At 34.4% G+C, this 12,456-nt stretch overlaps 1 protein-coding gene across 2 annotated transcripts in view; it reads left to right on the forward strand.

The window, feature by feature from the left end:
• Window positions 1-12,456, forward strand: part of LOC149088453 (uncharacterized) — a 179,564-nt gene that overhangs the window by 102,133 nt on the left and 64,975 nt on the right. The window lies entirely within an intron of this gene.

Here is a 12,456-nt window from a genome sequence, read left to right on the forward strand (position 1 = left end):
TATCTAGTGAATGACTGTCGTCTTGGGCCTTTTAACATGCAGCGAATCATGAAATCGTACATTACAAAAAAAAAAAGAAGAAAACAGCGCCTATGATAATAATAATAACAATAATACAATCGACTTTCCATCATTCCTAAAATTTCTTTTAGGAAAACGCGTCCGGTATCTTATAAAATAAAAAGAAAAGCCTTAGCTATACATTCGCTTATATATATATGAGATATTGCAAAAATATAAAAAGCAGTGCAAGTAATTTTTTTTCTTTTATGTTTTCACGCTCAGTGAAAGCAGTTGTATTGAAGTAAATAAACTTTGACATGTGTTTATGCATATGAAAACGCTGCTGGTTTACCATAGTGTATCCAAAAATTCACTGTACAGAGAGAGCAATGGCCTCAAAAACATTTGAAAAATTCCAATTTTCAAAATATTTTTTTCGTAAAAGTGCAATTCATTTTTCGTGATTTTTAGAATGAATAACCATTATATGGAAATGCAATACGTTGAAAGTATAATAATTATTAATATAATTTTAATGCGTTACTGCAGTGTTTCTCAAAGTGTGCTTCGCGGCTCGTAGGGGCGTCGTCAACCTGTGTTTGGGGCGTCGTGCTTATTTATGCTTTGAAGTTGTTATTTTATAAGTGATATATATATATACTAAACTATTCTGCAGATTAACCATGAATTGGGTAAGGGACCCACGGGTAACAAAGTTTGAGAACTACATTGTTACGGTCTGAGTGGTAATAAGAAGTTATTCTCATGGACTTAGAACAGCATTACAGTATGAAATTTCAGAAATGTTTTTTTATAAAACTTAAAAAATACAACGAATAATTGTATCGGTTACATTCGAGTCAATGTAATCAGTGGGATGATTGGTTGGGGTTTTTTTTCAAGTTTTGTAAAAGATCTCTCATCAATTTTTATAGTGTAATCCCGGGCCTTCAACCCAATATTTACACAACACGGAAATTCAAGCATTCACCAATTTCACTTTGAAATTTGGATGGCAGCATCAGTATAACACGAAACACGCATAGCCTTGGCAATATAAATACACACATATAATATAAAGGTCATGAGAATATAAAGGCCAAACATACATTCAGAGCACACGTTCCAGGCATATACTTAGAAGTTCCCCAGAGGAATGTGTATGAGTTGCACTTACGGTTACGTAGTAGTAGTAGAACAATGTAAACCTAACTGTGTTTGTTTCACCTACATATATATTTAAAATAAGGAAAAATATAAAGAATTAAAATTTTGATTTCCCCCCCCCCCTCTAATGAATAAAATGTCAATTAATTTGTACTTTTCTTTATTATGCCGAAAGAAATCCATTTCGCAATATTTGAATGGAAAAAATTCACAGAAATATATCAATTATTAAAAATTTTCATTTTCGTCAATTTTCGCTATTTACGAAGTCTTGAAAATTCTCGAAACAGTTATTTCAGCAAGTAAAAGGTGACACAAATGAAGAGTTTCTGTCACAGATATGTCATCGAATATAGCAGTCAAATATTTACGGAGTAAAATTTTTTTCATTATAACAGAGAAAGGCACAAATTTTACAAATTGATTTTTTTTGTTGGTTGATAAATTTTGATTTTTAAATTTTTCTTTATTCCTCCTTCCATAATTTACCGAATGCTACTATCACAGCTGGGTTTTCATTTCCTTATGCTGACATCTTTTCATATTTCACTTTAATTTTCGGCAAAACCAAAGAATTTTTGTTCTTTTCGAACACTAATCCGTGAAACACCGCGTATAACAAACCTATAATTCAACTCAGAACGAATCTTTTGCAAAATCGATATAATTAGCGTGCAAATATCAATGGGTAAATCATTCTCTACTATTTTACATCCAGATAAATACAGGGTGTCCCATAAATTCTTAAATGGTCTAAAAATCCATAAAAATTGAAGGAATTGGTGTATTTTAATCCGGCTTTTGCAAAGACGTTATTCTCACAAAGGAATTTCTTTTTGGAAAAGCATATAGTTCAATTTTTGTCGACAGAGTGTACTGCGCAGAGGCAAACCACAGAGTTCCGTAAAAAACTTTTCTTGAATCAATTCCGTGTCCGAAGCGTTCGTAAAGCTTCGGCTGGCGATTCGTGGCTAAGGTAAAACAACTTCTCCAATAATGCTTTTATCCATCTCAATGTCAACATCATAATAAAAACCTAATACAAACGCCAGTAACAGGAGAATTCAGAAATGAACTATTAATCGTACACCCTGCATTCTATAGGACTCTTATTTTGAATATTTCCAGTAATTGGTATTCATGCAGCACCCTCTATCGACAAAGGTTTGAACTAATTTTTTCTCTACCAAAAACAAAAAATCCCCTTTCGTTAAAGTAACTCTTTCGCAAATATCGCATTCATATTTCTTAATTCTTTCAATTTTTATGAATTTTTAAACGAATTTATGGGGACATCCCTGTTAATCAGTCAAGAATATTTTCTTATTATTCAGTCCCTAAGAAACGAAAGGATAGAACTGGGTTAGTGTGCTTATTGTAGAGTGCCCAAGATGGATGGCAGAGAAAACGTCTCGTAACTACTAGGAATCCTTTTCACGAAATTCCCCCAAATAAACCCTTTTAAGCAAGTCATCATAAGGAGAGACACGCGTAACATCTATCCATCTACTCCCTTAATATTATGTGTAACCTTGTTTCGACCCTCAACTACAGGTAAAAAGAAAAGGGGTCGAACAGAGAAGACATTAAGGGTCAAAATGTGAATAGCTCGAAGCAGTAGTGCAGTCATACCTCCAATCTAATGACTGTGCGTATCTCGGGGCTGTACGTACACTTCTTACTTACTCCCTTATGAGCAACAGGCTATAGTGAGAGTGGAAAAAAAAATGTGAACACAGTATTTATAAGGAGAGGGAGGGATACACATTTTTCTAATTAAAGGAGTATCAAGACCGGTTTTACACGTGCGTGTGTTTTTATTTTTCACTTTCGCATACCTTATCTCTCAGGTGGCTTTTTCTTCTTCCATCCTTTTTTTAATCTAGAATCAAAGACCCAGTTATTTCTATAATATAAGAGACATATCGCTCATTTCCTCTCTGCTATACTACTTTTTTTTACAGTACTGTATTGAACCTTATCTTGAAAAATTTATGAGCATTACGAAACGCGATGATTCCTTTAATCATCGCAAATACTTAAAAAAACACTTCTTCCTAGTGTTGTGAAATTCTTACGGATTCATTGAGAAGTGTCTTCTTTGATGGTTATCGAAAGTCGAACAGATTTCTGTTTGAGTGGCATAACCATAGATCCTAGGATTCTTCTAACACAGTGGTTTCTAACCTGCGGCATACATACCGCAAAGAAATGGTGTCGTAAGATAATCAGCAATGTTGGTAAACGAGTAAAGTAATGGAAGTTCAAAATATTGTGTCACAATATACTACTACTACTACGTACACGCACTTCGTACACATTCCTCTACAGAATTTCTAACAAATCGGCACATGCCGGAATGTGTGCTCTGAGTGTATGTGGGGTCCCTAACGTATTTATGTTGTCGAGTTGCGCTTGTTTCGTGTTCATGGGGACATCATGTCAATCATTCACTGACAGTACGCAAGCAACCTAAGCATGTCTAGGAGGTCGGAAAGTCTCGTGATCTCAAGAATTTCCACGGATCAACAAACCTTCTAGGCTTTTCAAAGGGGCAGCAAGTCTACTACGCATTTCTAGTAGTATACACACGTTTTTCACGCATTTCTAGCGGCACGCATGCCTCGTATGCATTTGTGGTGATACGCAAACTTCCTACGTTTCGTCTACCTACGGATTCAAGGATTTAGCAAACCTCCTGCCCATTTCAAGGAATACGATCGCCTTTAACGAGTTTCTAGGGGCACGTAATGCGTGCCACTCTTATCCATACACAACTCTTCCCGGCATGCACTAGCTCATTGACAATTCTTCAGAGAAATATTTACAAAGTGCGTGTGTACGGATGTGGTAATAGTATTTATTGGGGACATTGTGTGTGTGTGGGCTAGACTCGCATCGCGACGATCCATGTTCGAACCCTGTTGGGGACACAGCGATGGTCGGCTGAAATGATGCCTAATTTCTTAGATGTATGTCTTAAGAAGGTATACCATATATTGTGCATTTATTTTGGGTTATGCCACTCTTTAAAGCAACATATATATTCTGAATAAAAATACAGGGTGCATAGGTAACAGCATGCACGCCATTTTACTGGTGAACCGTTGATCCTGGATGCATACTTCCAATTAGAAGAAGTTAGTAGCTTTCAATTCACAAACCGTATTACTCGCATTTAATGTTTCCCCCCCCCCCAAACTTTAGTCCTTTTTTTTTTAATTCAAATATATCAGCGAAGAATGTACTTAAAAACGTGGAATTTTTTTTGTTAGCCTCAGGAGAGACAGAGCAACAACTTACTAACTGGGTTTTTGGGCACAGAGTGTGTCCGTATAAAAAGTTAATTTTTTTATTATAACTATACAACTTTTGGCAGCATGAATGACGTATCTGAGTTTCACACTTTATTTAGATACTTTTCTTGATTGGAAGTATGCCTCTAGAATGAAAGGTTCGCCAGTAAAATGCCACGCGTGCTGTTACCTATGCACCTTGTACATTTAATGGTTTCTTGAGGTTTTCCAAGTATGAAACATTTCGAAATATGAGTCGGTACCCCATTTAAAAAGTCTCTCCACAGAATGCAGGCAGACCTTCAACACGGTACTTACAAAACACCAAGGGTAGCTCAAGAAAAAATAATGCAAAAGGTAAAAAAATGAAGAAAAAATAAAAAAAAATCGATATTAAAAAAAACCATATTATGAGGCTTTTTCCGATACTATTATATTGGAAAAAGCCTCATAATATGGTTGCCATAATCTAAATAACAACAACCCAATAGCAATGAATCAGAAAAAAATAAGCTGCTTATAAAAGTATGGTTGTCATCTATTTAGGTATGTGTGAATAGCTTTTTTTCAATTATTTCTACCCAACTTATCATATTTCCTTCAAACGTTTACTTTAAAATATGGAAAACAGATGGCAGCACCACTAGAACACGGAACACGCTTATCTCTGACAACATAAATAAGTGAAGGTCACGTGTATATACATGCACGGCTCCTTCCGGCATACAACAGTTCGTCAGAAATTCCCAGAGAAATGTTTACGATGTGCCTGAAAGGTCAAATAGTAATCGTATATAAAAATATAGGAATGAATCGACTTTATTTACATATCGGTATTTTCAATTCCCCCCACCCTGCTTTCTGTAGATTAAAAATAACTATAACTTTTTCTTGTAAATTAATGTTTTGAATCTAATTCCCAACCTATAAAAACAAATCTCATAATGAGCTAAAAATAATAACATTAATATTGAATGTGTTGAGGTTAATGTAAAATGTTTAGAAAGCGTGGGAAATGGGCTGCACGAGCATAAATAAGGAGAATGAGAAAACTACGCACGTGTCCCTTGGAAAAGATCGTAAAAAAAAAATGAAGTGGCTTCTTATCTTGGTTTTGTGTTGAATACATTTTATACATCCTTAGCACTCGTTCGCAATAACTCAACTCCCCAAAGTAGGTTTTGACGTGTATTAGAGGATTCGAGAGAAAAAAGAAGTAAAAAATGGTTAATATAAAAAATAGATTTTTCACTACCAAGAGAAATAATTCTTTTATACATTATTCGAAAAACTAAAAAGGAAAAAAAAAAACATTATCAGCGTGACATGAATCACTGACGAGGAAAAAAAAAATTTATGACATCGTTTTTCGTAAGTTTTATAGACGCGATGCCAAGTTATCAATATAACTATGCTTAAGAAATTTCAGGAAAGAAAAGTAGGTTTTATAAAGTTTCACCGAGTTTTAACTATTTTCAATATGGTACGAAAAACATAAAAATACATTGAGAGGTTCTCAAATGATTCACTAAGCACTTAGGTTGCCACCGAAGTATTTTGAAGCCAGGAGTCGCGAAATAGTCAGTATTTTAATCTAATTTCTAAAAATGCTTAAAATTCTTGGAGATGGTCTTGACGTTTTTCGAGCAATGAGCACCGTCTATATCCATCATAAGAAGAAGAAGAGCATATGTGTGTGGCAACTTTGGCATATACTCAAACTAATAAACGATGATACAATCCATGAAAGTAATTTGAATGTGGGTTTTTGATTGGAGTGTTAATCAAGAACTCGAAAGAACGATAGTGGACACAAGTATCGAGTACGCTTGAGTGCTCCGTATAGCACTACTACTACTACTACTACTTAACCGTACATGCACCTCGTATACGGAATTTCGGAATTTCTAATGAATCGGCACATACCGGAATGTGTGTGTTCTGAGTATACGTGTGACCCTTGCGTGTTTATTTGGTCGAGTTGCGTTTGTTTCGTGTTCGTGCTGCCACCGGTCTTCCATTTTGTGAGGTAAAGATGGAAATGCGTGGATTTTCATGTTATGTGAATATCGTGTTGTAGGCCTACCAGCTCTCTGCGGAGAGACTTCTTCAAATGTTAGACCGGCTTGAATTTGCGCCCCGAAGCTGGGAAACCTTAGAAAACCAACTTCAGCCGGCCACCACTTGCCATCAACGGGGTTCGAACCTGGACTCTCAGGCCAGGAGTCTAGCACGATGTGCCCACACGACCGAACAGCTGCTGCGTTGAGCACTGTCAAGAGTAACAGGTGGAAGACGCTTGCTTTAAATTTGGTTTCAGTTGGGAGATTCACGATTCGAATCCTGGATTACGCAGATTCCACGAGAATTTGTTCTTCGTGCAAAGGTGCCTATGAAGGAGAGCGGACTCTATGTCCATCTTTGAGCGAAAAACAGGTTTGCCCCTCCAAGTGATGTCTCGGAAATCATAGAAAAAAAACGCGGGACAGGGAACAGCGATTGGCTATAGCAATAATGCTGACGTCACACTTTTGCTCAAAGATGGCAGATGAGTCAGCCCGGTATTTCGAGAAGCTTTAGATCGAGACATTATTTTCATTCTGTTGCTTGGAATGAAAAAATTACCATAAATAAGATAAAACAACACACTTGAAAATTCTGAAAATTACGGAAATTTTCATTTCGTCCGGAAAATATATTTTGTAAATGTTTATATAAAAATGCAATTTCAGTCTTTTATTGATTATTATGTGACAAAAATAGCATGTAGATGATTTAGAAATTTTTAAATTCAACGCTGCTTTTCGAAACAACCTAGTATTGCTAATTATAAAAATTCCACTGATTACAAATTCAAGTTCCCGTTATTCAGCATCGACTTAAAAAATAAACTACTTTTCATGCCTCAGGAACAAACTTCTGGTATTATTCTAATCGAATCCCCTTTGTCAGAGAAGTATGAAATCTGTTCCCTATCAGAATATAATCTTGTAAAAAGGAAAAGTGAAGGTAACAGGAAAAAAGAAACAAAACGAAAAAAAAAGAGAGATATAGAAACAAATATACGTGGGAATCTTCTTACTGTAAAGGGAGGCGCGCGCTTCAACCTGACTTTTCTTCTCACAAAGCGGACCAAATTAGCAGCACGAGTCACACAGGGTTAATGTTCCGAGTTATTTTTGGCAATCAGAAAAGAAACAATCATTAGTTTTTGTTTCAATGCTTTCTGTTATCTATCCAGAATGGGTGGTGATCCAAAATTACGGTAATTTCTTCTTTTTTTTTTAGTGTTCCAATCCATCATTGTGCTTCAAGATATCAGATTAACACTGGTTCGCAACAGTGTTGTCTTATATAGCGTAAATCTATCTATACTATCTTACACGTATTATGTAAGGTACAATCGTGGAATAAAACAATTGTAAATTGCTGAGATGCGTTTGTTTTTTTTAATATACTGACCTTTTCACTTGTTCCCCCTCTTGTCTGGATGTATGAAGAAATGAGATCACTGACTATATATACTCTTCACTCTCACATTCCATCACCTTATTAAATTGAATGTGAGAACAACGATGGAGATAAGGAATAGGGAAAATGAGGCATTAAATTTTTCTATAAAATAAGCCTAGGTGAATACAAAAGATAAATATGAAACGTTTATAAGTCGGGAAAAAATATAGTCTTCCCGCAAAGTTAAAATTATACAGGATGATTCCATAATTTCCCTTGCAGCATTTTACTGGCGAACCGTTGATCCTAGAGGTATACTTCCAACTAGAAAAAGCATTTAAATAACGTCTAAAACTTAGATACGTCATTCATGTTGCAAGGGATTGTATAGTTATTGAAATAAAAAAATAAATTTTTATATACGGACGCACTGAACTCAAAAACTAAATTAAAAACTTGTTACTCTGTCACGTTTTTAAGTGCAGCATTCAGTGAGATATTTGAATTCAAAAATTGGAAAAAAATTGGTAAAGAACAACATAAACTAATAGACAACGCTTCTTTCCGTCGTTTGTAGTAAAACGAGAAAATTATGGAATCGTTTATAGTAAAACGGGGGAATTATGGAATCACGCCGTATATTTAATGCACCAACCCTTTTTTTATTAATATGTTTTGAAAAGTCTAAAAATATACACACTCTTAACATGGCAGATATTGCTCCATTACTGGAACTTGGACATTCATGTAAAAGACAAAATTTACCTGAGAGCGGGGCTTGAACAAATGGAGAAAAAAAATTTAGGTGCTGGAAAAGTTTGTGGGCACAGGAAGCGAATATTTATTTTTATATTTTTTTCGGAGATAAATTACTAAATAATATTTTTCTTTTTTGTGACTTTTCTGGGACCTTGGTGACCTTTTTCATGTTAGTAGATGTGCTAAAGTAAATTCTGAAAACTTTGAGCTGCCTTCAGCTCCAATTTGTTGATTACACATGGAAAATTTTAGGCACCAACATCAATTTTCTTAGTCATCATGGGGATCTGACAGCTGGAATTCGTCAAACCTAAATGAGAGAAATTTTAAATTTAATTTAAAATTTATTCAATACATATACACAGAACAATTAAATTGGCACAGAATACACAAACACACATTACATTCTTCTATTTTATCAAAGGATAACACAATCCGTATAGAGTTTCTGAATAATTTTAAAATTTTGAATCAACATAATAAGTATAGTCGGCATCGCTTTATCCGATAACGGATAAACAGATACCCCACTTAAATGGGTAAAATCTTCAGGCACCAACATTTCTCTCATAGAAACAATGTTAACGTTCCCTGGTTAATATGATATTTTCAACTTCCGCCCCTCTTTATCGGATATTACGCTTCACGTCTACAGTTAACACACATCAACTACTATACACATAATATTTTTATTGGATGAAACATTTGGAATAAATGAAAAATATGTTATGAGGTTAAGATAAATACATTTGAAGTAGTCCAGGCCCGTAGCCAGTAATTTCGTTCGGTGGGGGGACCTAAGTGATATAACAATAGATTTGGCCATCTTTTCCCCTCTTCTTAGTCATTTTCTCACATTTTGGGGGGGGGGGCAGACCCCCAAGTTGTCGTCGTCCCTCGCTACGACCCTGGAAGTTGTTTCAATACGTACATTTCATTATTTTATTTTGTATTCCCTGTTGAGTCAATAGAAGGCACTAACTTCCCTAAGTGAAAGTAAAAATCTTCGACATTGTGATCACTGTAACTAAATATAATTTTCATTTAATTTTTTATGCCTAATTTTTATTCGAAAAGCTTTATTAATATTGATCCTTCATCAGTTTTCAACATACAAACTATACTATGTAAAATGTCAATTGCATTGTTTCCTGCATAATCGGATACCCACTTAATCATATATCGTGTGCTAGAATCGTTAATATCCGATTAACAGAGGCCGACTTGTATTTGAAGTCTCCACTATTAATTAACTGATTTTCAGAGGTCCACCACGCAATTATGGCAATTTACAGCATCATTCAATCCCAGTCCGTAATACCATCACACTCTGGCATTGATATAGAAAAGAAATTCAAATTATTTCCAAAAATATTGGCAAATAAATCTCCCCATATATCAAACATTCATTTTTATGGAACTATTTTTATAGTAATTTATTTCATCAATATTTTCTTATTCTGTTCACCATTATTTCTGTCATTCAACAAATATATATCATTAGATTTATTTTTCAATACTTCCATTCCTAACACGTAAAAATAAAAACTAGCAAAATTTCAATTTTTTATATTTGAAAAATATATATACGGAATATGTTGTTGAGAAAAACAAGTTAATAGCATTCCAAAAGTATATATATATATATATACGATTGAATGACATGCATGAATGATATATTTGACAATATATATGTATCATCAAGATATATCGATCCGAAAAATATTTTTCCCATCAGTAAAATCTCTCAACATCATTTATATCTCGATTCTGTTATGATATCGGAAAATAAGGAATTTTTTTTAATGTATTTTTTTCGTCAGTGGTGGTATTAAATAAATAAGATGGCGGCCGAAGCTTTTATAGAAAGATGTAAATGAAATCTATATATATAGATGTCGTATGTCAAAGACGTTGACTTGTCATGCCGAATATATTGGAAGTTTTTAAATGAGAAAGAGAGGCCGTCACATTCGTACATAGAAAGGATCATTAATATTTACTTCCGCAAACGGATGTCGAAGTCCTTAATCATTTCGCTTCACTTTAAAAAAAAAAGAAAGAAAATTCTTTAAAATGCTCCAATCAAAGCCATAAATGACCGAAATTTTGAAGTATTTCAACTATTATTTCTTCTTCTTTTTCCCCTTCATTCTTCTAAAATTTACCGTGACGGAACCATGTGTTACAGTACTTACGGGTAATCATTTTGGGGAAAATTACGTGGGGGAAAAAATGACTCAATTCGTTTGATTCCCCAGGCAATGTCATTTTCTTACCGAAAAAAAAAAAAAAATCCTAAATACTAGTAATATCAGAAAATGGATTCGAACATTTTTTTTTTTCTCTCTCTCTCTCTTCTAAATTGATGTTCATGCATATGCCCCAAAATTCCTTCCGTTACTTCTTCATTCACTTCAATTGTACGTATTGAAATGATGTGTCAGAAAATATCGGTCCGTATGAAGTATGAGATATATTCGAAGAGAGTGGAATTATCTATATAAGGTAATCGATATTCTATTTATTGAATTTTGATCGGTATTTTTTCGATTTTTTTCAGTACTTCAATCGTTGTTTGTGTAGTTTTTGAATTTTCTTTTGTTTTAACTCTTTTGATTTAATACTAAAAATAATCTCGAATACATCGTATTTTTTTTATAAAATCGTACTTTTTTTCCGTGACCACCAATAACTTCTTTATTCGTTTATAATTCTGAATTCTTATAATCTAATATTATTATTATTGATCTTATATGATCTTATTCTAATATCTCTTCGATTTCCAGACTACATACAGTAATATGTTGTCTGGAAATCGAGTAGTTAGTGTTATGAAGATCTCGGCTCAAACTCCAGTTGGAGCAAGGGTATCATCGTAAGTAATATCAGTAGTAGTAGGAAAATTACACTCATCTTGTGTTAACGTCATTAAGCAATCAAGTTAATAAAATAAAAATTTTCTAGACAACTGTTTTTTAAGCGTTATTCAGCTGAATAATGCTTTCTTGGAAAAACGTTCCAAGGAATATTACTCTGAAGCGTTCTTAATTTTTTTTTTTTTCATTTTACCAATTTTTCAAGGCATTTTATATTTTGAACTTGTTCCGGCATTGGTACTTCTAAACAACCTCAAACATTCAATTTTTACTTGCGAGCTATTCATGAAATTTCTATATTTACCAGCAGAATGACTTAAAGATGCACATGTCTCCTATTTCTTGTCAAGCCAAGCAAGAACGACTTGCATTTTGGAAGGAAATATATTATGTGGAGGAGACATATTGCGTGCATTCTTCAAAAATGATAGAATAGAAATTTTCTTTCGAAATCCTAGGCTGCGGTCTCCTGCCCTTATGTGCCACTGGGCGAACGTGCAATTTTTCTTCCTAGTCATTTGGTTCAGCTGTCCATTTTTGTCAAATGGCTTGTACGTTGCATCGAGTTGATGGCTGTCTTCATGGGGAGAACGACGCGAGTGATTCGATACTTGCGAGCACGGGGCAAGGGGAGCCGCCACTGTAAATCTTTGCTAACTTTTCCGACACAACTCTGCCTCTTTTGAGTTAACGGAAGTAAGGTGCTTTGCATCAGTCCGGGGTTGTGAGCGGTTCTATCTATCTATCTATCTACATAAATAATGTAAATACAGTGTGATCCCTGAAACACAACGTCCCATGCATTTTTAAATATTGACGATAAAATTTTTTTTGTCATGTAATAGCATTCAGGGTACCTCATTTCAATGCTTGCCAATTAAAGGGTTAAACAATGAGCG

The sequence above is a fragment of the Pholcus phalangioides genome, unplaced genomic scaffold, assembly GCF_987345545.1.
Source record: "Pholcus phalangioides strain wild (caught in Gottingen) unplaced genomic scaffold, Ppha-v1.0 ptg000003l_1, whole genome shotgun sequence".
NCBI classification, from domain to species: Eukaryota; Metazoa; Arthropoda; class Arachnida; order Araneae; family Pholcidae; genus Pholcus; species Pholcus phalangioides.